Raw genomic sequence first — 26,344 nt, forward strand, 5'->3', positions numbered from 1 at the left:
AAGTTTTAATTTAAACTTTGATCAAGCTACCGAATCTTAGTTCAACTCTTACTAGCCTACTATGTCAAAGCATCTAAAAAAGCTGCGCTAAGAAAGTGGGAAAGCCCAGCTGAATTAAGCATTTGATCAACGAATTGGAGTTACAGTCCACCGCCTAGTTTTTTCTCATTTTGGCATTACTTTTGGATGTCATCTTTCCTCATTGGGTTTGAATAGAGTTTTCTGTTGGACTGTGTTTAATGCTAGACAAAAATAGCTTCATAGCTAGGGAATTTCTGATTCAATATTTCTTAACTCTCTTTAGTTTGCCATTAATAACTATTCCATTTTCACATTTTAAATCTTTTAAAACTACTCATTTTCAGTAATGTTTCTGATGAAAGCAAAAAGACTCCATTGAACCACCATGACAAGCTATACTCTTATATTATATGTTGTCATTCATATGATGTACCAATCATTGAGTGAATGAATGAATGAATGAATGACATGGTCTATTTAAATTTGAATGCTCATTCATAGGTTAAAGCAGTATTTTTCTTATTCAATATTTTTTTTATTAGGTCAAGTTGATTCTAATCGTACCAATAGAGTTATTTAAAATCATTTGGGAGAATTCGCTTTAAGTTTTCAATTATGTATGCAGCTTTTAAAATATAGCAATATATTAAGTTTTTTTTAGTTGACGTAATTAATTATTTATGATGGATTTTGAACACTTTCTTTTGAAATAATGGATTTCTAACGTTAAATCAGATATAGTCGTTTATCACACTCGTGTGTTTTGTAATACGAACCAATCAAACGTTTGACATATGTTCTCAGGGTTCAAGTAGGACCCTGTCTTGCATGCGAGACATATTGCAAAGTACTTGCAGTTTTAATGTTCCTCCTCCAAATATGACACTAGTTGTTCAAATTATGCCCTCACTCTGCCAGTGTTGTAGTCTAAAAATCACTCGAACCAACAGTCAAGTACTTGACATAACTACCGATTCATTTGGTCGGTATTTCTTCCGAAACATAAACACTGTACACTATTTAATAGCGAGTAGTGAAATACGCTGACAAGGAAAGGTCAGCAGTACATAATTATTAACGATATGTACAGGATCATGTGTACGATGGATATTACATTGCAAACTATTTCAGTCATTTATACCAACGAAATCATAGCAACAATGAGTATCAAATGCCTGAATGCCTATTATCTATAACAACTGTATTTCGGCTTCATTCAAAATCTATCCATTAAATAGGAAAGTTCTTTTAATAAAATCGTTGATACTTTTGTATCCGACATACAACAGACCATTTTCTGATTAGAATGCCTAAACATAACCTCTCTAAGAGGTTATGACTAGTGACTTTTATGGTAATATATAAGGATTTGTACAGAATTAGTAGTATGGCGTAAACTATCGTACGTCACTCGTCCAAAATGTGTTTACCGGACTCATATGGTAATCCCGTACTCGACTTTGTCTCGCACGGGAACGACCACAATCGTCTGGCAAACACTTATTTTCAGGAATAGTAACGTAATATACTATTACGCCCCACTACACTATTTTGACGAACTTCCCACGCAAGGATTTAGTCCAGAAAACCGCTGTTTGCCGCCAGCTTAATCAAATGGGGTTTCATCGCGTACTACTGTACTGTAATGACTTTTACCTAACCCGCCATGTTAAACTTCCCTATCCCAAGCGTGATGTATACAACTTCCTTACTTCTCGAGTGATGTAAAGTTGAAAAAACTCACTCGGTGATGTAATGAAACCCATTTAAATAACATTGAATGCATAACTTTAAAAATATACCTCTATGGAGCCAACGGCCAACGACGTTCAACGCTATAGAAATCAGCTGTGGGCTTGAATTTTATTGTTATGTTTTGAAGAATTTTCCTAACCTAGTTTTTGTTTGTAAATGAAGGTTACTGTTAGAAGATGAGTTAAATGGATAATGAAAAATATTGTTCGTAACCTCCTGTATATTGTTGGGTCAGGTAAAATCTTGTACGTTACACGTTACGCAAGAGCGTGTTTACATCACTTAGGTAAATTATGCAACTCGCTTCCGCTCGTTGCACAACATTCACCTGCGTGATGTAAAAACGCTCTTACTACACTTGTAAGGTAAATAGCTATTAACGGACACCAATCAGCTGATTATACTGTATTTGGGTGGCTTTGAGTAGTTATAAACAAAAACTATGACTAGTGATTTTTAGTCCTTTAGTTGGTGGTAATATATACGGATTTGTGTAGATTTAGTAGTATGGCGTAAACCATCGTACGTCACTCGTCCAAAATGTGTTAACCGGACTTGTGGTAATCCTGTACTCGACTTCGTCTGGCACAGGAACGACCACACTCGTCCGGTAAACACTTATTTTCAGGACTAGTAACGTAATATATTATTGCAGGGACGTTTACTTTATTTAACTCAGCCATCAAAGCGATTGGAGTTGTTTAGATTTTTTGGAAGGAAACGTTCCAAACCCTTGTTCCAAACAAAAGAGTTTTCCAAATATTTATTAGATAGCAGTATCAATAGCCTATATGGTTCAGTTATATCCTATATTCTTACATCTTTATCATATAATTACGATTGAATTCCTAAGAAATAACAATTTTCATATTTCACTCTTTTAGCAGAAGCTTTTTATATGTTTTTAAAGAAATTATTTACGAGTTATGAATCTTTCCAAATTAACATTGGTATGTGTAACAATGTCCCGCTACCTCATATTGACTAGACAAATCTTTTTAAAAAGTTAATAATAGCAATATATCAGCTTATTCTTTAAAAAACATAAATGCTATTTCACAGATTAAACCTTTGTCATAACAGGACTGGTGGGAAACAGTCTTTTTTCGTTGCAGGTTTCGTTCACATAGACTCTAAGTCTCGAAAAGAATTTATAGGTTTATTTTAGCAAATTTCCCTTTAAATTTTGTTTAAAGGTGTAAGGCCGGATAAACTTGAATGAGTTCGCGAACCAGCATGATCGAACCATGGGAACGGGGTTTTACGGGGGGTTTAACGGGGTAAAAATTTGTTTTTCTCATTTATGACCCTCAAAACACAAAATTTCCCATTTTCTCTCTAGAACTTAGTGTTTTTGTACGCTTATTAGTAACGGAGAAAATTGAAAAAATTTAAAATTTAAAATTCCCATGTTATTCTTATATGGAGAATATTGTAAAATGTTATAGTTTGCTTGTTTATGGATATATTTTGATCAAACTTGGCAATTTTAATTATTTTATACTAAGCTATTAATATTTTACTAAAACACACTTTATTAGTCCCCTTGTAGCATTAAACCTAGTTACTCATTAAACCTAATGTTATTTAAATAGATTTAATTGAAAATCATTTCAGACAAATGGAAATTCGCTTAGTTGGCAGGTTTGCTGCGGCGGGGGTATTTTGATATGACGTTATACTCTAGCCTGGAACCGTTTTACACGTTACTGCCGACTTCAGGCATAGATTGGTCGGCAGTGGCCGATAGTGATCGGCAGTGATAGTGATCACAATACACTTTAGTGATTGGTGGGATTTGAACCCAGAACACTTGACCAGTTCACTTCCCCTTAGACATAAACCCTATTCAGTATTCAGATAACAATATATCGCAGTTAAACAATAGTTACGATGCATTTAGCTTTGATGTGAACGTATTAAGTTTGGACACAGTTAATTGTGCAAATAAAGCAGGACAAGGCTAAACCAAGTAAAGTGAAGTCTGGACATTAAAATCAAGGTAGAACCAGTTTATTTACACTTCGAAGCTGAAAATGACCAAACCTGGTGAAGCCACTTTTCTTAAGTTCTTGATTTAGGAAATTTTACCAAACTAAGAAATTTTCGTTGAGAACATACGTTAAATAAAAATTACGAAAGAACAGATTGTATTGCAAATGTTCATTTCTACGTGAATCCTACCGATGACGAATGCCCATTATATTCGGCAGTTTGTACATGTCAACTCGCAACATAAAACATCTTTGCGATAAATTGCCAGCGGCTGAGGCAATTACTAACGACCGAGTTTCGGGGACTGGAGATTAGGAGAAGCCGAATCGCTGAGGGATAATTGGACATGAAGTTGTACTTGTGTTGAGTACTCTAACAAACCCTCTCCTGATGATCCATTGTTGGATTGTTATTCGCATGATTTATCTAATGGGAAAACTGAACACTCTCACCATTTGTATATCGACAATAGTTGTGTGAAAACCTCATCATTTTATCGAAATCTTAATATTTCAAATAAAAATTAAACATCGTTAGTAGCAGGCAGTATAGATATGACATTTTTTTCACAGAATAAACTTAAATGAAGATTTACCTACCCAACGCACGTGAATAGATTACATACATGAAGCAAATTTCTCTCTGGGCCAGTCCCTCGGAATGGCTGATTAAATTTGAGATCCTGCCGTATGCATACTGAACCACCTTGACGCATTGAAGATGCTGTGCTATGTATACGTTTAGTTGCATTTTAGAATGTGTGCGATTGTATTTTCATTCTGGATAATAGTTTGTTGAAGTGAATAGCTTTAACAACAAAAATATAACATATTTTCTTATTTATTCCCCATAATTGACTCTCAAGTCATGACTTTTCAGTTATTATATTAAGGTTATTTTGTTTACCTTATCATGCCCTAATTACAGCCACTACTACTTTGTTAATTAATAACCTTCACTTTTTTACAAAGCAACGTCTTAAAATAATCTTATGAGTTTTGTGCTATTATTTCGGAAAATAAGCCAATCCATCTGATATACCTAGCCAAAAAAATTCGACATTACAAATACAATCTTACTGATTGATTTATTATGAGATAAACACAAAAAAAGGTCGCCACGTCTAAAATATTATATTCCTAAACAAATACAAAACATCAAAACTATATGCTTGAGAGGAGAGACAAAACTTATGCAAAAATAATACAGACCAATTTAAATCAAAGTACATCTATTTTGCGTAAATAGATCAACTAAATGAACAACGCATCTTATCATATTATCTTATCTGATTTATTAGCATCTTTATCAGGCATGCACTTCAGCAAGATGATGTCAAGAATTAATTTTTTTTCAAATTGAAGTTGATCCTAGAGACAGGCATATTTTGACTGTCGTTTCTGAAAAAGGTATATATCAATATAAAGTATTACCCCAAGGGCTATGCAACAGTACAGTAATATTTCAAAGGAGTAATAAACAAGAGCCTCTCAAAACATCTATTCTCAAAAGTTTTAAGCTAAATTGATGACTTAGCAATTCTAGGAAATTCATTCAAATCGCAACTATACAACATTGAAACAATCTTACTTGAGTTAGATAAGCTCAACATAAAATTCAACACCAGCAAATCTCAGTTCATGTCTGAAAAATTTGAAATATTAGGCCATAAAATAACAAAAAACGGAATCAAACCACTCCAAAGGAATATTGACGCCATCACTAAAATTGAAAGACCCTAGACCATAAAACAAGTACGATCAGCTTTATGTGCTTTTAATTTTTTTAGAGCACACATTCAAAATTTCGCTGATGTAGCCGAACCACTAACAAATCTGAACAACATTAAGCAATTTAAATGCACACAAGAATGTGAGAACGCCTTCAATAAACTAAAAACTATATTAACTATAGCACCATATCAGCTCACTGATCCAAACTTAGAAACAAGGATCTACACAGACGCAAGCAATTACGCAATTGGTGCAATTCTTTGCAACTATGACCCTCAGACCAAAAAGGAAAACCCCATGCAATACTTCAGTAGAAAACTAAAACCCACACAGCTTTCCTTAAGTGTAAGTGAAAAGGAATTGTATGCTTTAGTAACAGCCTTGAATAGATGGAGAGAATATTGCCTTAGAAGAAAAAGTCACATTTGTACGGATCATTCTGCAATACAGTTTTATAAAAACTTTAAAGGTAGCCTTACATATTGCCGATTATAACCTGGAAATACACAAAAAATCTGGAAAAAATACTTACACTACCAGACTATCTCAGCAGAAATCCCATTTCAATTAAAGATAAATTAGAACCAGATTTAATTTAAAAAGAATCTCTCAGCACAATGCTTCAGGTGGATTTAGCATAACTAAAAAGAACTGTAATATAACCTCAGTTCTTAGTACTGAAAACAATACCAACATCCAATAAATTTGTAAATTAGTGATAAGTAAATTAGTTCTAAATCTTTTATTTTATTATTTTCTATAGTAAAAAGGTAATTGTTCTTTAACTCGTTATCATTTGTGCAGGTCATTTACTGTAGTTTAGTAGTATTAAATTTTTGTTGGATTTTGTTTTTTGTTTCAATTTGTTGAGTTTGTCAACGTTTAATTTACTGCAGTAAAATGTCTTTTTGTCTTTTGAAGCCCCATATGCTTGTCAACACACTTTATCCTGGGTAAGCGGTGGGAGTAACTATGATAATTTTGTAGGAAAAATCACAAAAGTTGCAATACCTTTTGAAGGGTAATTGTAACAGTAATGGGGGTTGCATTATTATTTTTAGAATTATAAAGACCATAACACATTAATTTTAATCAAAACCAGGATTTTCCCCAAAATCCGATTTTTTGTAATTTTATGGGATTTTTTTATAACTTACAATAACTTTGAACCGTAATTTTTACAGATATGGGATTTGCACCATTTTGTTTAAAATCTAAAAGACTATTACATACTAAATACTTATCAAAATCGTTCTTGCCATTTTCGAGAAAATCAGATTTTCCGTTATTTTATGGGGTTTTATGGGAAAATTCCCATTAAAAATTTAAATAAAAAAAATAAAAAAATGCCTGGTGATACCATGGATTAGTACCTAAATACCAAATTTCATCAAAATCGGACTACAGGTGTTGTCTGTAGCTCTATACACATCCACACTCAAAGAAAAACAAACAAACACACACACACACACACACGCACACAGACATCACTTTGAAAGCCACTTTTTTGGGTCCAGGGGTACCCAAAACGGATGTATCCACTCAAAACTCAAAATTGAAACTTTTGACGAAAACAATACTTTCTCCATATACTATGTATGGTGGTATAGGGGGAGAAAGTAAAAATTATTCCTGTTATGTTTGGTACCTTGAGTTTAAAATTGAAACAAAATTGTATAGATCGTGTCAATTAGGATGGCGTGTGTGGGTTGAATGATGGATAGGTTCCCAACAACATTGAGAATCACACTATACGCTAGTGTACATTCATTTATAGGTAATTAGTTGATGAGATGGTCGTGCAAAATAACAGAAGTGACGATGGAAGAAGTGTTATTTCGCACACACGCATCCCACTGGCCAGTGTAATTGACACGATCTACACTGTGCTAGCTTTGGTCCACCCTGGGAGTCCATTCCCAGTACCCGCCATGTCTGACGAGCCTTCCCCTATCCGCCACCTGGGGAGGCGCCCGGTAGGAGACTGGCAACTCCACACGGGAAAAATATGGTAGAGGTGGGCGGAATCATTTCTACAATATTTAACCCTTCTAATGCCAGTTTATAAATTTAAAAAAGTCACAAAGCACGATACCCACTGTGGAAGGTGGTGCTAGACATAGTACTTTCCAAAGACTTCCTAACTTTTTACGGATATTACATAACACTCTTCCAATAGATAAGAGTAATTTATATTTACAAATAAAAAAGCACATGCAGGGTATAATAGTTCTGCTGCTTCCCGAAAGGTATTCTAGTGCTACTCCCAAATATAAAAAATGACTCCGGAAGTAAACATTTTGTGCTGTTATAGTAAAATAAGAACCTTGTATTGAGAGACTCTCCAGAACAATCATCGTTAAGAAATGTTAACATAAGTGGAAAACATAATAGATTATCCCCTACCCATCTGATACAGGCCACCTCTAATACTTAACTTAACGTGACTAACCTATAATACCTATGAAGGTGTAGCCATAGAGATTAGTTAGTGGAACCTTGATAATAATACCCTCGATGGCAAGTCGCCCTTGATAACAAGTGTCATTTTCAAATCCCATTAAAATTATTTTACCCCTAATCACTTGTTATTACAAACCTCGATAAGAAGTCAACCTTGATAACAAGTCTTATTTTACGATCTCCACGAGAGTCTTGTTATCAAGGTTCTATGTACCTACTAACTGTAGGGGTATTTTCAAGAAGAGAGAGTCTGATCAAAATAATGTATATCCTCGAAAATGCATTACTTCTTAATAAAATATTCAAACAAACGCATTTAGTTTAATCTCTGTAGGAACACCTATAAATAATATATAGTTGACTACAATATATATTGAAGGCCCAGTTTTAAATTGGTAATATGTACCTTAGTACGTTAGTAAACTGAGTTAATATCCTGACAAACTAAAAGTAAACAATTTAAAAAATACTACGGAGCCTTTCAAAGATTTAATAGTAAATTAATAATATAAAAAATTATAGAATAACCCTTATTACTAAGGCCAAGATACCAGCCTAAACATATGAAAATTATTATATCTACTAAACCAGACAAAAAACAGTGTAACTAAATCAACCTGTTTTCTTAGTAACGATGCAGAAGTCACAGTAGGTTTCTTAATTTAATATCAACTAAACTTTGCAGCTATCAAACTCTTTTCACACTATTCACTGTTCTGAAGTTAAGAAAAGTATAACATTGTTATATCTTTACATCATTTATTAATTTAAATTGTATTTCAAGTCACTCTTTAACCATTACCAAGTACTAAGAAATAGTAGGCCTAAAGCCTATTCATAGAATTAATGTTGGCTGATATATTTCCATGTATCCAGACTAAATTAAAGCACGTAAATCTAAGACAAACAAAATTAAATGCTTCCTACCTTTGGTTGGCTTCAGCTGAAATTTGACCGATATGGTGTGAACAAAGGCATCTATATGAATTTCGCTTTGGGTACCCTCCAATGCTTATTTAAGAAACCTTTATATCTTTACAGCTATGTTACTTAAAGCTCCCAGCTATTTATCATGGTATGGCCTACACTTCTTTTTTGTTTCCAAAACTAATATACCAATGGACCCATGTATAACCTCCTCTAATACGTATGCCCATGATTTAGCCAAACACATGTGAAAAATATCTTTTTTATTTCACTTTACCACCAAAAAAGTAAGTCAAAACCAAAACTTCAAAAGGTTAATAGCTAATCTAAATATGCATTCTTTTTCAAAATTAATTTGGTTTTGGATTTATTTTACACGAATTGTACATTTTACTGTCTTGATTTATAAATATTAATTCCATATTGGTGACTTGCCTACTATATTTATTTCCCCTTTAATAAACCTGTACGATAGAAGGATTAATTAATGTTAATCGATTGCTTATGGTAAATTAATCTCTATGCAGCTTGATGAAGGTGTTCACATCATATTGGACTTTTATTAGCAAGACACAAGGCACAAAAAATGGAATAACGTATACAATTCCCAAGAAACATGTACGACATAACTGTTTAGGCATAATGATCAGGCATAACAAGAGAATATAATGTTGCTTACAATTACGTAGGCACAAGAAATGTTAATTTCGTCGACTAAAAACTGTCAGCGTCGATTCAAACAACATATCGACATCGGCGTGTTGTTGGGAAATATATAAAATTGCGTTTCTCGATAGTCTTCTTTCTGTTGATATTTTAGTTAACTGGCCAACAACACCAACTGACTAACACTTCTTCCCTTCACGCGGTTGAAATACTAGTAACTTAATTAGATTTATGTTTCTATAAGGTACTTCGAACCGGTAGAACGTATTCATATAGTAAACCTAACCGAAGCCTGGATACAAGAAATTATTTAACACCTCAAACACTCAAAGATATAAATTCTTACCTTTAGTACGACTGCAACCACTAACCTGAGAACAAAGTAGTTTTTACTATTTATGTGTTTAAATAAGCTTTAAAAGCTTATCTAAGGTACATCATTGTTTGGGCTATGCTATATTCAATTCTAAACTCCATCGTAATTGGAAATTGATTAACTCAAGGCTTAGTCACAATTTAAATACACTGCCCTTCAAAATGTGTTTTATTATTGTTAGGCTAAGATTAATTATTTATTTATTTACATCATAACGGCAGCAATCAATGGTAATACAGACCTATCAAGTTAGAGATGATAAATAGGGCCAAAATGAAAGCTAATTATCCCTAAATTTAATAAAACTAAAATTTTATCAGGACTATCTTTTTTACGATTATGACTATGAAGGTCAAATAAAAATAACTATGTTAATATTTTACGAAAAACTTAGGGTACAGTTTCTTAACTGGGATAGATGCTAATATCGGTTGAAACTATCGATTGGATTAGTAAACCTTCATGCGATTTTTTCACCATCAGCAATTGGTTGGTTAGGTTAGGTTAAGATAGTTTAATTTGATAATAAATATATTTAAAACTATCGATTATTAATCAATATTTTCAATTCGATAGTTTCAATCGATATTAGCATAGCCCAGTTAAGAAACTGTACCCAAAGGTTGAAAATATATAGTTTCAAAAGTTTGTGAACTTAGCAAGAATATCAATTTTATCATTAGAAGTACCGTTTATCAACTCTTCATTCAGTTTTAGTAGGCCTAAATAAAGCACTGATTCAGCGAAAACCTAATTGGTCATTTTCTAAAACAAAATAAGCCATATGAATGATAGAGCCATTATTTAATCATTCTAATGTACGCTAGACTAGGATATTATCATAAAATAACAAGTAGACTTTTGCGTAATCAACTTTGGTTAAATTTTTGCAGAAAATTTAAGCTTGTTTTATAATGCTGAATAATTGAAAATACATACCAGAATTAATACTGCAATTAGTCTCCAGAACAAAGATGCATGTCGTCACAGGAAAATCTGCATAAATATTATCACTGAATAAGTCACTTGACACTTACACTTTTAACTAAATGTCCACTAATACACACTTACAAATACAACGTGATACAGATACTAACATTCACTACAAGGCTACTACGAATACTACGAGTAGTAACATGAAATACATCGTACAGTTCAACGACAGTTACAAGACAACAATGGACCAATAAGAAACGAGCACGTCATACGAGTAGAGGACTTGCTGATCAGCTGACAATGAAATAGGTTTTTGGTTAGTTTATTAGCCAACGTTTTAATGCGCTACAATACATTGCATTATAATATTATTTATTGTATTATTTATGGAATATCAATTATGTAGCCTATGTATGTATTATATACTATTTAAATTAATATAACATAAAAATAGCTAAATAGCTCGACACGAAAAATATATTTTCGTTACAATTCAATTACGGAAGTAATCAACAGTCATAAGTAGTATTATTTTCACCAATAGTTACTAAATTCAAAGTAGTATAGTTACTAAATTCAATGTAATATTTAGCTCAGTTCCTAATTTTGTGAATACCATTATTGAATTGTGAATATCATAATACTGCGCTCGTACTATGATTTAAGAAATGTTAACTTTAATTATGCTATATTATAAGAAATGATTGTATTTATGCATGATGTACATTCGGATTAATAACATTGAGAGAGTATTACTATGAAATGGGATAAATACGAATGTTTTTACCTAGAGTATTTAACAGCAAAAACTATAAATTACATTGTTAAACTAGAGTCTTGAGCGTTGTAGCACAGACTATAGAATATGTAATGGTTTACTCTATAGTCTATGGTTGTAGTTTTAGACGGGTCGCCGGCGCGGGCACGTTGTTCCACGATCCCAGTGACTAACGCGTCGCAACAATGCTGGCGAACAGATGTTATTATGAGTTTGTTGTTGCTGAAATTTATTGTGGACATTCATTATTTTCAACATTAAATGCTCGTATAAATGCTATTATTGTAAGTTAAATGTGTACCTAATGAAGAAGGGAAATAAACTGGCTTTCTAGCTTACTGCTATCTTCTTATGTACACATTAGCAACAGTTGGGTTGCAAAAGTCATATTTTAAACGTTTGGATTTTCTTATAATCTGCAGTTGCTACAGTATTTTACAATTGCCCACATTTAGTTGTACTGGGTTTTATTCAGTCATTTATTAAACATACTCCATTACAGATTTACAGTTACTCTTGTACGATTAGCTGGATATGGTTTTTATTTTTGTCTGTCCGATATACAGTATATTTAACCCCTTTTATGAGTTTAATACCAGTATAACACCATTATTATTACATAACCGACTTAAATGACTTAACAAATCAAAAAATTAAACAATATTTTTAGCGAATTTCACCTCTCTATAGGGAAGTAGCTATTACTGTAGTGCTAATAGGACCCTAAGCTAAAAAGCAGTATCTATATAACTACTACAAGCCATTTTCTTATGTACAAACAACAGTGAAAACACAAACACAACAATATAATATCAGCTGGTAGAAACTGCTTTTAGTTCCTCATTTGTACCAATAATGCTAAGCAAAAAGGCAGTACGTGATGTACATCACTAAGCATAAAGGCAGTATCTACATTGCAGCACAGAAAACATACTACTATAACCTATGTATTTGTATGTTGTTGACTACTACCCTCTGTAGTGTATTCCAACTTAGGTTGGGCGTTTGTGTGTTAGTTGTAATGTGTTGGTTAAGTTTTTTTCACCTGAGGACGGGATCAGATTCCAGATCCCGAAACGTTGTGTATTGTTTTTTACATTCGTGATGGAAAATGTCCGAAATAAACCTTTGAACAACATTAACTCACCATCACCAACAATGGACATCAAACAAAGAATCCTATGGATTTCCCAAATTAATAAAATAAATAAATATTTAATCCTCTTAAGAACAATAATTGGTTACATTAACAAAACAATTAATTAATGACACTTTATAGGTAATAATTACATTGACACAGATTGCCTGTGTGTAGTAATCTTTAAACATTGTTAAAGAATTCTTTTTCTTACACTAAATACGATACACTTAAATTTACGAGTACAACAAGATTAAGTGAGAATTATTACGTTGCGCAAAATATATGAAAATATTCATATGCCTTGAGGTTAAAATTAGGTTTAATAATTAAAATTAGGTTGATTAATATTCAAAAAGGTTTAACAATCAGAAAATGTATTTTATTATTGAAATCATTGTTTTAATACGCCAATATAACGTCCTGAACTGTAAGCATTGATACAGCTGTGAAGAATTTACCCCTGACAAAACCAACCCTACGCCAGAGAATGCTGTAGATAGTTTTGATTCAATTTGCCAGCAGTGCGGCGCTCGAGTTGACCTGAGATCCGCATTGAATGAGTAGGATGAGCGCTTTGCCTTAGCAATTCTGCCCCTGAGTTCATTTAAACCTAATACTGCTGCAAAGACCACTCAGAATATTACATTGTTTCATTTAATTGTTTTAATGTTTTATGAAATACTACAATATGAAAATAGGAATTCAAAATGTTTGTTTTAAAACATTGTTCATATTTTTGTTAGGCTATATGATTTTAATACTTAAAATATATTAGTGTAGCGGTGAATATGTAATGTTTAGTTTAATACGGGGTTTAAATATTAGTGGGCTTTCCTAACTCTGGTTTTCCTACAGCTTTAACCTGGAAGTTCAAGTCGGGGATGTTCTTCAGTCATGTTACTATGGACTTGCACTAGTGAACGAGTAGTTTTGGGAACTACAGTGTTGTCCTTCACGATAAAAATACTGACGATTTATAATTTTACCTTGAACAGTAAACTTAAATAGGATAAAATATTTAAAATATAAAACTAATGTATATTGTAGTTGCAAACACCAAAAGAGAAACGTGGGGTTTTTATTTATAAAATCGATGTCTAGCAAAGAGTAAATACACCTTTAAATAAATAACATAGCTTAACGTGATTTACGGGGTGGAAGAGCTCGAAGCCACAATATACGATTTCAGATTAGTGAGTTTGATTGACTTCATAAAGTTTTTTTGGGATGGGGGGTCAAAGAATGTGCACAAATATATAGGTGTCATTACACTACAAGTCCCAATCTGTGTTTCAAAATTCGATAACATTACTTTATTTGTTAAAATCTCGAACATGTAGATTTAAATTCGAAATTATTTGAGGTTTTGTGTTTCTTATAATTTACCTTTTTTTGAAAGTGCAGCGCGGCAAAACTTGTATTTAGTGGAGGACATTGAATTGACGCGAAGTTCCTGGGTATAATGAGAATCCTAGCCTTTGAACAGATCTTCATCTCCTTGCATCCTTTCCAGATAATTATTGTTTGAGCTGTAGTTGAAGAGTGTTTAAGACGTGTCTCAGATAGTGTGACATCGTAGAATATCTTTTAGGGAGTTAATGAAATTTTTATCACCATTTTGTGAAGTTGTAGTTTTGAAAGCTATTAAAATACTCTTCTGAGTATACAGGGTGATTGGTACTCAGTGTGACAAAAATTTTTGGTGTAAGTACAAAGTAATTAATGTGTGATGGTGCATATAAAAGGTTCCATGTCTAAAAATTAGCTTACCAAAAAATTATTTTATGTTTTTCAAAAATGACCATGCTTTTAAACTTAATACAGCGATTTCTCAATTACCTGTACATGGATTTGAGTAGATAATGTCATTTTCGTGTTCTACATTAAATTTTGAATAAGAATAATAGAAAATGACGGAGGATCAGTTATAAAAAACTCCATTGTAAATAGTTTCAAAGATAAAATAAGGATGTTTGATAAAAATTTTAAAAAAACAATGTTCCATCGCATTTTTCACACCCTGTATACAAGAAAGTGTCGTAATATGTTAAAAACTGCGCCATTTTATAAGCTTTACAACCATATGCTACACTATTGAGGCTTAGATGTGTTTTAGCGAATTTCCCTATAGGGAAGTAGCTATTACCGTAGGTGGCACGGAAAGACCTAGACCCGGGACCGATTTACTTTTTCATTTTGATGTCCCCAGAGTCCAAAAACACTATTCGTTCAAATTTTTATATATGTATATATATAGACTTATATATATATATATATATATATATATATATACGTCCGTGAACGCGATAACTTGAGTAATTTTTGTCCGATTTTGATGAAATTTGGTTTAAAGGTGTAAAGCGGGATAAACTTGAATGAGTTCGCGAACCAGCACGATCGGACCATGGGAACGGGGCTTTACGGGGGGTTTTATAGGGTAAAAATTGGTTTTTCTCACTTTTGACCCTCAAAACACAAAATTTCCCAATTTCTCTTTAGACCTTTTTAAAGAGCTTAAAAAAACAAATGATTTAGTATATAAAAGTATTTTTGTTCGATTATTAGTAACGGAGAAAATTAAAAAAAATTGTAAATTTAAAATTCCCATGTTATTCTTATGGAGAATATTGTCAAATGTTGTAGTTTGCTTGTTTATGAATATATTTTGATCAAACTTGGCAAATTTATTTATTTTGTCCTAAGCTATCAATATTTTACTCAAAAACACAATTTATTAGTTTCCTTGTAGCAGCAAACCTAGGTACTCGTTAAACCTAATGTTATTAAAATATATTTAACTGAAAATCAATTCAGACAAATGGAAATTCGCTTAGTCGGCAGGTTTGCTGCGGCGGGGGTATTTGTTTGTTTTAGTGGTTTGAATACCAGAAAACAGGGATTTTTTTATTGTTTTTACTGTTCAAGCTGAAACAAAAAATACATGCCAACGTTCTATGTTTTAAATGTTGAAGACACCATGCTTTGTAGTCCTCAAACCACTAAAGCGTACATAAGCAGGCATAAAGCTCAACGGTGTAGCATATGGTTGGAAAGCTTATAAAATGGCACAGTTTTTAACATATTCCGACACTTTCTTGTATACAAGGTGTGAACAAATGTAATATACCAATGTTTCTTTAAATTTTTATCAACATCTTAATTTCTATCTTTGAATCTATTTACAATGGAGTTCATACAACTGATCCCCGTCATTTTCCATTATTCTTATTCAAAATTTAATGTAAAACACGAAAATGACATTATCTACTCAAATCCATTTACAGGTAATTGAAAAATAGCTCTATTAAGTTTTAAAACATAGTTATTTTTTAAAAACATAAAATAATTCTTTGGGAAGCTAATTTTTTAGACTTGGGACCTTTTATATGCATCATCACACTGCATTTACTTTGTACTTACACCAAACAATTTTGTCACACTAAGTACCAATCACCCTGTATAACTCAATGTTTGGCGAGTGAGAGAATATGGTTCACCAAGTTGTTGAGTGATTGGCAGAGTAACAACTTAAGCGAAGTTTAAGCTCTGATAACAGCAATATTTAAAACAAGGAGCACGAAAAGTGTGTAGTTTCCATGGAAAATGAATCACTGTGTTGGTGTTATTATTTGAGCTAATTTATTTATTGTTTGTAGATTTTATATAGTCACTAAAATTATGTGTAACTTTGTTTTATTTATTGTAAGACAAATGCTTTATTTGTTACTTTATTACTTTAGGATTCAAATAAGCGAATAGCGTAGGACCAATAATAAGCCTTATTTGTAAAGACTACCACGCATATGAAACAGTTTTCTATCGTACCACTTTCCATTCAATCTTTTATAAAAATAATCTTGTTTATTTCAGACAACCTACCTTTTTGTACAGATGTCACAAATCCTAGTCCACCACCGCAGTTTAGATAATAAATTATAAGTCAATATTATAAATATTATAAATCAATATTTACAAATATCTTCGCCACGCTACATAGTAAAAACACCTGGTTGCTGTACTCCTTTTCAACCACAAAGTCGTTTACATAAAGGGACAGGTAAATTCAGCTGGAGTACTGTAAACAATCAGTTTTTCAATAGGCTGCAACAATGGTATTCTGGCGACGAAGCTACCTCCCCCCTCCTGTGTGCGTATAGAATGTTGTGATCAGTATCCTATATCAGAATATGCATCATGATAAAGAATATTTTTAAAATGTCATCTATTCTATATATAATTCAGTTTTAAAAATCTTTGTACAACTAAATCTAGAGTTCTACTGGACCGATTTTATTAATTAATGGGTCGTTGGAAAGCTTAGGTCGTGTAGATTTGCAAATAATTATGAAAGTTTGTTTTTATTATGATTTATGGTGAAAAATTTCAAAAAAACATGTTTTCCATAAGAAATACATTGAAAACAGTGTTTTTCACACTTTTTATTTGGGTGCGACTTTTAGCTGCCTTTTTTAGTGTTTCCAAGAAGTGTATGGTATCAATTTGTAGGAAATTTTATACTCTTTCAGAATATCACCTTCCACTTTGGTCGATTTCCTCACCATTTAAAAGTTATTTGCAAAAAAGCTAAGCAACCTCCGAATTTATAATAATGAGAAAATATTGAGTTTGGGATATTTTTGTTAAACTTTGTACAACTAAATCTAGACTTCTACCGGACCGATTTTGTTAATTAATGAGTCATTGGAAAGCTTTACTCATGTAGATTTGCAAATAATTATGAAAGTTTGATTTTATTTAATATTTGTGGTGGAAAAATAAAAATAACAAAAATGCATTAAAAACTGTTTTTTCGGGTTTTTATTTTCAAGTTTATATTTGTAGTCAGCTTTTGGCTGCCTTTATTAAATAATTTTAAGAATTACACAGAAGGTATTTGTAGGAAATTTTATCTTCTTTCAGAATATCACGTGCATTTTCTACGATTTACTCACCATTTAAAAGTTATTGTCAAATTAGCTAAGTGACCTCCAAATTTTTAGTTGTTAAAAATACTGAATTAGGGATATTTTTGTTAAACTTTGTACAACTAAATCTAGACTTCTACTGGACCGATTTTGTTAACTAATGTATCGTTGGAAAGCCTTATTTGTGTAGATTTGCAAATAATTATGAAAGTTTGATTTTATTAAATATTTGTGGTGGAAAAAGAATAAAAAGCAAAAATACATTAAAAACGGTTTTTTTTTTATAGTTTATATTTTCAAATTTCTATTTGTAGTTAACTTTAGGTTGCCTTTTTTGAATATTTTCAAAAAACGCTTAAGAGTACTTTGTAGCAAATTTTATTCTCTTTCAGAATATCACCTTCCACTTTGGTCGATTTCCTCACCGTTTAAGAGTTATTTGCAAAAAAGCTTAGCAACCTCCTAATTTATTGTGGTGAGAAAATATTGAATTGGAGAGATTTTTGTTAACTTTCTACAACTAAATCTACAATTCTACAGGACCGATTTTATTAATTAATAGGTCAATAAAATCTGTGTAGGTTTCCAAATAGTTAGTAAAGTTTGAGTTTTATTTATTTATGGTAGAAATACGTTTGCCGGTATGAATAATCTAAAAATGTTTATGGTAGTAATAATGGGTTAGCCAGTATGCATAATATGATCACATGGAACACATGTATTAACCTATAGTTTAACAGCTGATTGTTTTATTGTTATTTCCTTGATTTTTCTTTGTTTACATTTAGTTGTTTACTATTTGCATTGGTGGTTAAAGTGAGTTCCATAAAGTTTGTGTTTCTAAAGTGATGTTTTTAATCTTTACCATTAATAAGTATTGGTGAGTTAAGTGATGTATGGATTTCATAACCAAAAATTATTATTTCAAACTGTCAATTATAAGTTATTCAAATTTAATTTATAATTCACAGTTTAAAATAGTATTTAATATTCGTTAATTTTGAACTGTTAATTATACACTCAATATTTTACATTAGTTGAAAAATGAATAACTTTACTCTTCACTACATGGTTGGTGATGGAAACTGTTTCTTTAGAAGTGTCTCATATTTATGCCATAAATCTCAATCCAGATACAGTGATATACGATCCAAAGTAGTTAATGAAGTCGTCAATAACTGGGACTACTATTGTCCTTTTATCGTAGGGGATAAGACATATAGACTAGAAGTAAAAAACGCGACGGAATACAGACATTTGATGACCAAAGATGGGGAATACGCCGGTAATGTCGAAATCGAAGCTGCAGCAAGAGTTTTTGACTGCCAATTCAAAATATATGCTGAGAAATTGGATTATTTTGTAACGGTTGGTGAAGGCACAACGATCTATAAACTACGATTCTCAGGAAATGTGGATGCTGGGCATTACGATGTTTTGATAGACAATAGTATGCCTGAGAATCAAGAGGATGTAATCTTACCAAAATCAAAACGAGGCCGTGCATCAAAAAATAGAAAAAGTAAAACATGTTCTGGCAGACGTGAATCAACAGCTCATAAAAATAAATTGAAGAAACCAAATTATAGTACAGATCAAGATTTACTGCAAGGGGTAAAAAAGTGTTCATCAAGCAATCAAAAGGATGGAGACCCAGAAAATGAAAAAGAAACAGAACAAGATAGTCAGACCAACACTTTACTCAGAGATGATGCAACTTCCTCAACCTGCAAACGAGGACGTCCAGGAAAGAATAGAAAAAGAAAAACATGTTCTGGCAGACGTGAATCAGCAGCTCATCACACAGGTCCAGCGGAGAATGGAAAAAGAAAAAAATGTTATGGAGACACAGAAGATGAAACAAAACAAGATAATGTGACTAACATTTTACTCAAAGATGATGCAGCTTCCTCAACCTGCAAACAAGGACGTCCAGCAAAGAATAGGAAAAGGAAAACATGTTCTGGTAGACGTGAATCAACAGCTCATCACACAAGAATAGGAGGGGGAAATAATAGTGATGTAAATAATAGTTTACAGCTACCTATCACTTTTGTGCCTGAAGCCTTAAAAGATATAAACGATGAAAGTGAAATAAAGTTACACTCATGTGGTAGTCTTAGTGAAGTGTGCGAATTCTGTGGTGCTAAATACTTTGTCCTGGCGATAAAATGTTTTCTAAATGCTGCTCAAAAGGAAAATTTACATTAGAACGGATTCAAACTGCATTATTACTTGAACAGCTTATGACTAATAACAATATTTATTCCGATAACTTTATGTCCAATATCCGTTCAATTAACAGCTCCCTGTCTTTTGCTTCGATGGGAGCGCAAATAGTCCCCCCTTCAAGTTATGGTCCTTATTGTTTTAGAATAAATGGCGCTATTTATCATCGTGCTGGTACATTACATCCTGAAAATGGAGAGCAGCGTAAATATGCTCAGTTGTACATACTCGATCCTGATGAGGCTACTGCTCAAAGAATGAAAATCAAAGAAAACTCTGGATGCAATGAACATTTATTACAAACATTAGGCTTATTCATGTCAAAGTATAATCCATTTGCAGAAGCCTGCAAAATGATGTATGAAGTAGAGCAAGAATGCATGCAGGACACATTAATGAATAATGCTGTTACATCTGATGTGACAATGGCCATAATTCAGGACCGACAATATGATGAAAGAAGATATAACTCTGCAAGATGTAATGAGGTTGCTGTCATTTTCGAGAATACGGATGGTGAACCACCTCTGCACCGTGATTTACTAATTCATTGTCGTGCTAACAATACAATCAGTAACAAAACCCAAAGAATCAGCATTTTGGACCCAAATTTGGAACCAATGGTATATCCTCTATTTTTTCCGTATGGCGATCAAAGTTGGGGGATCAATATTCCACTGAATGATAAGCCATCGTGTCTCAAAAATATTAAAAATAAACCTTTAAATCCAAGATCAAGAGTCACTCAGATGCAATATTATCAATATCGACTGTCAGTACGTGATGAATTCAATCCTTTTTTGTGTGGGGGAAAACTCACGCAACAATATATTGTTGATGCCTACACAAAAATTGAGGCAAATAGATTAAATTTTATTCGACAAAATCAATCTCAACTTAGAATTGAACAGTACAAAGGTTTAATGGACCAGATTCGGATATCAGGAGACAATGAATTGTTTCCCCCTGGAAAGCCTTTCATTTTGCCATCAACGTTTCAAGGGAGCCCACGAAATATGGTGCAAAATTATCAAGACGCCATGTCAATAGTGAGGAACTATGGTAAACCCGATCTTTTTATTACAATGACCTGTAATCCAAAATGGGAAGAAATAACACAAAATTTAAATGGACAGTCTGTTGAAAATCGTCCTGATTTAGTTTCTAGAGTTTTCAAATTGAAGCTAACAGAACTTATGGATGACATAAACAAAAAACATGTTTTTGGCATCCCAGTAGGCAATATACATGTCATTGAGTTTCAAAAAAGGGGCCTACCCCATGCTCACATCCTACTGATTTTGAAAGAACAAGATACTCCAAAATTACCAGAACATATAGACCAAATTGTATCGGCTGAGTTACCAGATAAAGACAAATTCCCTACTTTACACGCAGCTGTTACAAAACACATGATTCATGGACCCTGTGGTGAGTGTAATTTGAAGTCACCATGTATGAAGGAAAATAAGTGTACTAAAAACTATCCCAAATCCTTTACAAATGAAACTGTACCAAACAAAGATGGATACCCTCTGTACCGCCGAAGAAATGATGGTAATAATGTATCAGTAAGAAATAAAGTGATTGACAACACATGGGTGGTCCCTTATAACCCATATCTTTTATTAAAATACAACTGTCATTTCAATGTGGAAGTTTGCGCTTCGATCAAAAGTGTTAAATATCTCTTTAAATATGTATATAAAGGGCATGATTGCGCAAATGTACGTATCACAGAAAGAAACTCAAATTTTGATGAAATACAAAAGCACATAGATAGTAGGTATGTTAGTGCACCAGAAGCCATGTGGCGAATACTAGGAAATGACATGCACAAACAATCGCACACTATAATCAGATTGCCTGTCCATCTTCCTGAAAATCAAAGCATTATCTTCCATGAAAATTCATTAAACAGAAATACAGATATTCTGTTACAAACTGCTGAAAAAGATACAATGTTGACAGCGTGGTTTAAGTTAAACGCTGAAGATGAAAATGCAAGATTCATTAATTACAGTAATATACCTAAACATTATGTTTTCAATAAAACAAGTAGGAAATGGGTTCAGAGAAAACAAGACAGAAATAATGTAATTGGTAGAATGTATTATGTAAATCTTGGTTCTGATCCTGAAAGGTATTGTTTAAGACTTCTACTGCTTCATGTACCAGGTGCAACATCTTATGATGATTTAAAAACCATTGATAATACTAAATATAATACTTTTTATGAAGCAGCAGTGCAAAAAGGGTTGATAAAAAATGATAACATTTGGGATCAAACTTTAGCCGAAGCAGTCAATTTCAGCATGCCTCAACATTTAAGGGACTTATTCTCATACATTCTTATATTTGCTTCCCCGTCTAATGCTAAAGAATTATTTGAAAAATGCCAGTCTCATCTTTGGGAAGATTTTTCACACAGCCACAAAATAGGCCATACAGATAACTGTGAACGATGTAGGAATTTGACTCTAATAGAAATAAACAAAACTTTAGAAGCAAACCATAGTTCCTGCCTTAAATACGATCTACCGATGCCAGAAAACATTGCCCTACCAATCAACATTACTGATATCTATGATTATGAGTTAGAGAAAGAAAAAACCAAGGAAATGATAAATAAATTGAATTCTGAGCAAAGACAATGTTATGATAATATAATTGCAGCAATAAATGATGAAGTCCCAGAAACATGTTTTTTTCTGGACGGGCCAGGAGGCACAGGGAAAACCTATTTGTATAAAACTATTCTGTGTACAGTGCGTGGAGAGAAAAACATTGCATTGCCTATTGCATCCACTGGAATCGCTGCAAACTTATTGGAAGGAGGTAAAACGTATTTTAACCAATTCAAGTTAGTGCCTCCTTTAAACGAAACATCCGTATCAAATATAAGACTGAATTCTCCAGAAGCCACAATCATCAGATTAGCTAAAATCATAATTTGGGATGAAGCAACTATGGCACCAGGAATCGCTTTGACTGCTATTGACAGAGTACTTAAAGAAATAATGAACAACCAGAATCCTTTCGGTGGAAAAGTTATGTTATTGGGCGGGGATTTCAGGCAAACTCTGCCGGTTGTCAGACATGGTAACAGGACCAAAATAATAGAAACCAGTATAAAATTCCATCCACTGTGGGAAACCTTTAAGATCCTACGACTGAGTAAAAATGTACGATCAGTGGATGATTTATTTAGCAAGTGGCTATTAAGCGTAGGGAATGGCCTGACTGATAGGGCATACGATTTACCAGAAGAACTAATAGCAATACCACCCAATATTTTAAGCCACGGTAACATAGCATCTGATACATTTGGAGATAAATTGGATATTGCTCACTCTCATGAATTCACCCAAAAGGCTATTTTATGTTCAAAAAATTCAGATGTGGATTGTCTAAATGAAACTGTTCACAACTTACTGGAAGGAACATCAGTAACATACTTAAGTTCAGATTCTATTGAAGCGGATAATGGTCCACAAGCAGATCTTCATTATCCTATAGAATTTTTAAATCAGCTATCACCATCGGGAATGCCAATACACAAATTAAATTTAAAAATTGGAGCTGTAATAATGTTGCTACGAAATCTTAACACAAAACGGGGGTTATGTAATGGCACACGATTAATTGTTAAAGAACTCAAGCCCAATTTAATAATTGCAGAGGTTTTAACTGGATCAGCAGCACGTGAAATTGTATTCATTCCAAGGATTGACTTAGCACAGACGGACACAGATTTACCATTTGTTTTAAAAAGACGGCAATTTCCTTTAAAATTAGCGTTTGCTATTACAATAAACAAAGCGCAAGGCCAGACATTGGATAAAGTTGGGATATACCTTCCAGCACCAGTATTCAGCCATGGACAATTGTATGTTGCAATATCAAGGGTAAAAAGGTTTGAAGACTTAAAAATTAAAATTATCCCTGGCAAAGAACAAGGAAAATTATTGAAACAATCAGATGAAGTCTTTACAAAGAATGTTGTTTACAAAGAAATACTGTAAATAAAATATTTTTGTAAAACGTTATTTGTTTTTCATTATTTTACTCTTTTAGAAAATCAGTATATTTTCTAAACAATTTCATTCTTTAAAAAATGTTCAGGTACTTACAAGGGCATATATTATGTACTACTGTACTTTCTAGGGACCGTTGTATTTAACTACAACGGGCTCTGTTGCTAGTATGAAATAATATTTAAGTCAAAAGAAATTAGCTCAAATCTAATGCTAGACAAATCTAAAAACAGGTATGAGTCATTCATATAATGACACCCCGCACGACCGGAAACACTTACTTCCTAGCCTTGTGGCGTAGGCCTAATATACTATTTTCTATGCCGAGTTTTCCTTGTTGCGCTTGGTGTATAAAAAATTAATTCAGGGCATCGTAAAATACGCTAGTCGAAATAATTTTAGTATAAAAATTTAGTATACACGTATACCCAATACGTACTCAACATAGTAGACAGCGTACCACGTTCAGCACTTAGTATGCTTTGGCAACGGATTGGTGCAAACCAATAAGGGACAATGAACTTTGTGTCCTTATAAACTGATATGAACTACATTATTATGTGTACATAACATATCCAACATAGTTTAGGTGATGAGAAACTAAATGTGTCACGTAGTTTATTTATATTTCATCAAAATTTAGAATGTTTATGATAACCTTATCACCATGAATATAGGTTATATCACTAAGGCTACGGTAACAAATGGCTTCCTATAGGCAAGCTTGCGTAAAATACGTCAGTTAGCTTATAGAAAGTAATTTCGGATCTAAAAAGTATCCTGGGGCTATTTTCATAATAGTTCTCTTTTTAACAGTATCGTGTTCATTAGTTAATAAATACGAGATAGAAACTACTACTAATTCATAATACTATTGCATCATAACACAACCAGTGTTATTAATAAGACTAGCCGTATTTTTCAACAAAAAAAAAATAGAAATTATTAGTCAGCTGAGTCAGAAACCAATGTTTGTAATTTACAATTGTGTGTCAAGTTTGAAAATGGAATTAAAAAGAAAAGTTTTAAACTGAATGATTAAAGATCCAAATATGAATAAACTAGAGTGTATGAAGCTGATTTTTTTTACTGTTTCAGTTTTGTAAATTAAAAGGATATTTTATTGTTTGTGTTTTGTTATAAAACACGTCCCTGGAGACATAATGAGGTGTTTAGTTTCAGGAAATGAATTTGATACTTAGTTTACAATTTAGTCAATGATTGATAATAATTATTGAATTGAAATGGACATACCGTTACTTAATTGTTCCTTGCATACCAGGTCATTAAATATTTCCAAACCCTTGACAAACCTAAAAACATCTTACAATGCACAAAAGGTATGTTATAGTACTAGCACTATTTTGATCTGTTATATCAAAGTTATCACATAAGTTAATTTGTTGATAGCTAACAGCCACAGCACCACTTGTATTGTTGATATAGTTTTCCACAAAATGAAACTATATTTTTTTATTCATAGTATTATGACTAAAATATATCTATACATTTCACAATACTATATACGTAGGAGGTAGACCTAATTATAACCTGTATTGATAGTATTAATAGTCAAATAAATCAAAATAGAATATTTTCATAATAAATCACCGTTTATTCCACGTCAACCTTGCTCAATGTAACCACTTTAAATATTTTTATATGTACGAAAATAGTTGTAGTAATTATTTTACCATAACAGTTTAGACAGAAACAATATAATTATTAAATTTTAATTTTATCTCATAAAGTTGAACTGAAGTACGGAGATACTCTGATGGGTTGTATGAGTTGTTACAAAGGGTAGTGTATAATCCCACAGTGAGCTCTCCCTGTGTCGATGCATGGATTAGAGCTGTATACATCTTGTATAGTGGGCTTTATATGGTCTAAATGGTATTGCAATACTACTGGTGGCAATTGTGATGGTGTAGCCACGCACCAATACCTCAAAGTGTTGTGGTATATACGTAGTGTTGTTTGGCCTATTGCATCGTTTCTGTGCTATAAAATACAGTGCATTTCTGATTACCTTTGTCTTTCCCCTCAGTAGTGTGTCTGCCATGTGATGGAATATACAGTGTGTCTTGCAACCATATGAACAAACGTTGTCATGTTATGTAGCATGACAAAAGAAACAAAAAATTTAATATAACATGTGACCTATCTCATTCCGTTTTTGGTCTATCTGTCTGGATGTGTTTTTTTTTTACAAACTTCATAGCTCCTTGATAGTTTGAGCTGTATCGTTGAAACTCAGCAATAATGTTTATCTTGTTGGGCACTATCTTTGTGCTAAATATTAATAAAAACTCTTCAACCGTTTGAAAATGGCACTTATTTTAAATACTGCCAAATTCCA

At 32.7% G+C, this 26,344-nt stretch overlaps 1 protein-coding gene across 1 annotated transcript in view; it reads left to right on the forward strand.

Annotated features, from left to right (window-relative positions):
- LOC128998908 (cell adhesion molecule Dscam2-like) overlaps positions 1-26,344 on the forward strand; it is a 327,459-nt gene that overhangs the window by 195,272 nt on the left and 105,843 nt on the right. The window lies entirely within an intron of this gene.

The sequence above is a fragment of the Macrosteles quadrilineatus genome, unplaced genomic scaffold (assembly GCF_028750875.1).
Source record: "Macrosteles quadrilineatus isolate MER2022 unplaced genomic scaffold, UCM_ALF_1.0 Scaffold_7__1_contigs__length_78375512, whole genome shotgun sequence".
NCBI lineage: Eukaryota > Metazoa > Arthropoda > Insecta > Hemiptera > Cicadellidae > Macrosteles > Macrosteles quadrilineatus.